Source organism: Actinia tenebrosa, unplaced genomic scaffold (assembly GCF_029948245.1).
Source record: "Actinia tenebrosa isolate PJP-AT-01 unplaced genomic scaffold, QUT_ActTen_1.0 PGA_scaffold4__44_contigs__length_22323623, whole genome shotgun sequence".
Taxonomy (NCBI): domain Eukaryota; kingdom Metazoa; phylum Cnidaria; class Anthozoa; order Actiniaria; family Actiniidae; genus Actinia; species Actinia tenebrosa.
The window spans coordinates 16,854,303-16,859,896 of record NW_028292581.1 but is presented as its reverse complement, the minus strand read 5'-3'; the positions used below and the strand labels follow the sequence as shown (position 1 = coordinate 16,859,896).

The following is a 5,594-nucleotide window of genomic DNA, read 5'->3' as shown; positions in this document are numbered from 1 at the left end:
AGTGAAACGCTGCTGGGTGAACGAACTACTTGATAAATGGATTTCTTTCTCCAGTAGGGTTCACGCCAAGTGACATACTTGAATATTTAATGATCTCTTAAATAATACTAATGACGTCATCAGGATGTCTGATGAATATTTAATGAGATAGAATAGAGATAATTCAAAGGTAACATTGGCACTCTTAAAATAACTTAAAACACCATTAATAATTCATAAGCTTATGGTCCAATTGGAGCCACCATACACGTCACGTGCATGAACCTTTATACCCGATAAAGTCCTCTTCATTAGTATGACACATGTGATCTTTATATAAAGACCACTCGAATACTATGAGGATGACTTCATCAGGGATGAAGTATGCTTCCAAGTTTAGATGGTCATAATCAACCCTAATGATCTTTGACTAACGTGCCTGTCTTTGCCTTGGCACGCAATATCCAACGTGTGGGAGCTTCTATTGAATCTGGTTGCGCATGCCCGTGACGTCAAATCTCTATCGAAGTATAAAAATCCATGTTCGTGACGTGTATGGTGGCTCCAGTTGAACCAAAATCTTATAAATTGTTCATGAGTGTTTTAAGCAGTTCAAAAAACGAGTAGATCGTGTTTTATGCCTGATAAAACACCCCTACTCGTTTTTTAAACACTACTTAATTTAAGCATGAGTTTTCTCGATATATTTAAATTTTACTTCTCTATATCTCTTCTCAATTATCAATCAAATATGCAAATTAATATTTCCTAAGTTTATTTTCCACTTCTCTGTTTCACAGGAAATTCGCAAGTATCTGTCGATTGCTACATACATTCAGTGTCACCTATTAAAAAAGCAACTTCAAGTCAACGAAAGTACTAAATGTATGCCGACCGGGAAATAAGTTACTTATTTCCCGGTCGGGAAATAACTTGCACGTGACAATAATCGTGAAAATAAACAAGTGCACGTGATCAGAACGTGAATATCGCCGGTGGCGTAATATTTTGCGCCAATCACAAACAACAAAGCCGGAGCAAATCCCTGGCATTTTCAATCTGAATGAGCTCGAAGGAAAAGCATAAAATTTCCAGTGTTTCTATAGAATAAATAGACTTTCGTCGAGAAAAAGGATTCACAAAATACGAAAAAAGAGGCCAAAAATACTATTGCTACTCTCCTCACTTTTTGGTGGCGAAATACAAAACCGTATGTGAGTTGTATTTGTAAAATCATTTGTCAGTCTCCATGCATTTTTTATTTAGAAATAGCTTGCTAAGTTCTTATTTCGTAAACTGACTTCTCAATATTTCTTAATTGCTATAGGACAAAACACTTAATGTCTGTATGTCAGTACATTTGCTAAGGCCGAATGTTTGAAGATGTCTGGTCACCACACATTTTTCCAAACTTCCGGTCAGCGGTGGAAAATGAGAACAACAACTTTAGATCAAGAATTCTTTCTTTCAAATATTCTCAAAATAAGCATTTTTTTTTTTAGCCTTCAAAAGTTCAGCATTCATGTTAAATAACAGCTTACAGGTAATTCTGTCACGAAATACAGGAATTTTGAAGCTCGAAGAAACTATAAGTGCTGTATTGCTTCGAACGAGAATTCGATGACTTGTGTATTCTGTTGTAATTCCTTTATAGAACCACTTAATAATTTCTTGTATTTTAGCTCTTTACGACCAAGGTTAGTTCGCTAAATGCTTATTGAGTTTCCAAGAAACATTTCCTTGTGAAAATTTGGAAAGTTGAGCACCACAAAAGTCACGATGAAACGATAAAGGTAGGTTGAAAGTGACGAAAATTACAAATAACCCATTGTTTACTTTGAATAAAAAATAATTTTACCGTGTTTGCATACTAGAACATTATATCTTTTACTAGAACTTTGTTATTTAGGTATTACCCTTCAACCTCTAATGCTTGTTTAGCTTATTGGTATCTTTTTGGTGCTAATTTTCGAAGCTTAGATATGGTTGAATTTAGGACATTTTGAATTTTAGGCCTTATAATTTGACTATCCAAGGACTAAAGATGATTGTACCCGCAGAGATTTTGCACGATTTGGTAACTTCAATGTCTCAGAAAACTTCCCACCAAGCCTCTATATTAGGAATGCAATACTTTAGGAGAACGATCAAAAAACATTTTGACCATTTTAGCTTGTTGCTAAAACAGTTGATACATCGGTTACTTGAAGGCACGAATATTTAATGTACAAAATAACAAACTAACAGTAATTGATATTTTTCTAAACTAGAAAAGATACTTTATAATTGACTATTAAAGTTTTAAGGAAATTAAGTTTAACATGTATGAGAAACACAGCATTGAATTTTACCTTCGAGTGGGTTTAATTTATTCCAAAAATTGGAAATTAAGGTCTCATAAAACACTTGCCGTTTCCATGGCAACAATACATTTGGTGACCAAATTGTTGTTGTTTTTGTGAATCCAATATAAAGGCCTACTCGCACACCAAATTTCAAGGGTGGTCAAAAAATTTCATTTCCCACTTTCCTTGAGTCTTACAGAGACCTACTCTTAAGTGTATAATGATTTATGTCTTTATTATTTGTCAAAATCTCTTAATGCATGCAATAGCGGAGCACCATACTTAAGAAAAAATGGTAAAACCATATCATCTAGTTGATTTTTCATGGCTTGGCTGACGTCACTTCCGTCCGTCCGTGTACACAACACAGGAATCCCGCTTGATGATAAAGCAAAACTACTCACAAATGCACAGAAAAAAATCGCTTTAGGATAAGTTATAGACCAAAAACAATTTAAAAAAAACTTTCATGTAGTCAAAGATGAATCAAAGCTCGTATTGATTACAAAATACTCCTGACTGTTTTTAAAGCACTAGACAACATGGCTCCGGTCTATATAACTGAACTTCTTAAAGGATACAATCCAACGCGCACACTACGTTCTGCTAATCAAAATCAATTAATCATTCCAAAAACTGCCAGTACAACTTACGGTGACAGAGCGTTCTTAGCTGCCACCCCCGCTCTCTGGAACAAAATTCCTCAAGAGATAAGAGCCTTGAGCTCACTTAATTTGTTTAAATCTAAATTAAAAACTTATCTATTTCGTAAATATTATTATTTATAGTTTTTACCTAGCAAATCATTTTATTCCATGTATTATATTATCTTTTTTAAGAAATTGTAATATTATATATAGTTGTTAACCTGTCATTTTTAGTGTAATTTCTTTCTTCTATTGTAAAGTATTGAAACTTGTTAAATACTCAATAAATTATTATTATTATTATTATTATTATTATTATTATTATTATTATTATTAAGTGTTCTTCAAGAATTCAGGTGTGTGTTTTTTAGCAAACAATCGTATATATATATATATATATTTTTTTTTTTTTGACAAGCATTTTTCTCAATGAATCGACAAATCAAAGACTTTCTCTCAAAACGTTTTATATTTCTATAGATAAGCTTAATTTATTTTAATGCTGGAGGAAATATAACACGAAGAGCATATCACAACAAATGTTCATCCTTTATTTAGCTTTGTAAATCTTTAACAATTCGGTTGTTTTTAACCAACTATCATATGTTTTTCGTTCAAGAAAAAATGCACCAGCTTTGTTCGCCTCCTATCGCGGGGTCCAATCGGCAAAACAAAGAAGACTTTCACTCAATAATTTTATATCTTTCTACAGATAATTTATTTAATTATTGAATGAAATATAAATTTACACCAAATATTCAACTGTTTACTAAGCTGTTCGAGCAAGTATGATTATAAAAATGAGCTTAATTATATTTCACAAACTCCGTTCGAAATATATGAGAACTAGTGGTAGGAATTTCCGTTTAGTGTTTCGAACCACTTTTTCAACGCATTAGGTTCCCATAGGGTACCCTAAGAAAAAAGGAAAAAGGTCTCCCTACCCATAACCCCTTGTGCACCTATATACGTCAAGGACCCATGGTGCATCGCTGGCTTTTTTCGTTATGCTTCAAACCGACTAAAGGTAAGTTTGTTTATAGCCCACATTTTTTGCTTTTTTGTACCCTTTTTTGCAGCTTTTACCTCTCGCTAGGCTTCGAGAGGTATATACTTGTATTTATTTCTCCTTTAGGAGACTTTTTTGCAGTAAAAAGATGCCTAAACACCGACATAACCACGATCGTTCGGGTAAGCGTACAAGGTCCCGCTCACCTTCACCTTCCCGTCAAAACTCAGAAGAAGAGAACTCTTCTCCAAAACGCCGTAGAGAAGATCGAAATGATCAAGACGACGTTCTTCAAAAGATCCTTCATTCTATGGAGAATCTTCACAGCCGTATAGAGGCTTTAGAAGTTAACTCTTCAAGAGCATCGTTCGACGAACGAGACATGCTGTCGCTCATGGCAGACCAAACCGATCTGGAGGAAATGGCGGCTATAGAAGGAGAGCCTTCAATGGCAGAGTCTAATAAGACACCCGTAGAGCCCACTAAGTCACCTGTAGCGTCTAACCATACACCCGTAGACCCCACAGGAGGATCCATAGAGCCCAAAAAGGCAGCAAACGACATCCCAAACACACAAGAAACGGGACAAATGTACGATCCAGACGCTCCACACAATCCTGGAATGCTACATCTGCCTTCGCGTTTCTAGAACAAACTTCCGAAGAAAACTATTATACGATCAGGGATTAGATATCCTTAATAACTGGTCAACCCCTACGGTGGAAGCATTTGACAGCCCCAAAAGCTGACCAACAGGTTTTAAACCAGGTCCCATCGAAAATGAAAAAATTCGTGCAAGAAAGGGACAAAGAAATGTACAATGTACAACGTGCTCTGTTAAATGCTACGGCACCAATTTGTAGCCTACATGATTGTCTAGAAACAGGAGGTAACCCTTCCTTTGACGAAATAAAAACCATTCTAGAACAAGCCCTGTGTCTGTTGGGCTCGGCTAACCACCAATTATCATGTCTTAGAAGACAAAGGATCCTGTCTGCGATAAACAGATCAAAAATAAACTTGGCGGATCAACCGCTACCCAATGCTAAAGGATGGCTATTCGGGGAAGATTTCCCCTCCATCGCTTCCAAACAAGCTGAACTATCTGGAGGTCTCGCAAAAAATCTGAATCAGACATCCAGAAAGCCAATTCAAAATATGGCGATAATCCTTCCCACGAAGGAAGGAACAGATCAGGGTTCCCCTCATCCAACAAACAATCACCTAGCCGTTACTCACAAAAGTATCAAAACCGTTCAAAAAACTGGCCATTTCGTCCCTCAAGGAGACGGCAGGCAAACTCTTGCTTGGGTCTGGCCTCCAACTGATGTAGCTTGGTAGTTGATGAGTCAGGCGGCTGGCAAATAGGTCGGTTTGGCGTGTCTTCAGGAATGGTTGAATAACCAGTGGATCTATCTTGCAGTCGCTCATGTCCTTGAACTCTCTGGACTCCATGTCTGCTGAGATGTTCTCTTTCACTGCTATGTGGGATGCTGTGACCCATATGTCTTTCGCCAGGGCCATTCCCACAGTTCTAGGGCTAGGGCTAAGAGTTGGGGAGAGCGTGTACCCCCTTTGTTGTTGATATACGCTATGTCGTGTTGTCCAATCGCA

General features: G+C 36.6%; 1 pseudogene; it reads left to right on the top strand.

Annotated features, from left to right (window-relative positions):
- The first annotated feature begins 4,128 nt into the window (after positions 1-4,128).
- On the top strand, positions 4,129-5,321 carry LOC148907285 (uncharacterized; annotated as a pseudogene).
- Positions 5,322-5,594: the final 273 nt, after the last annotated feature.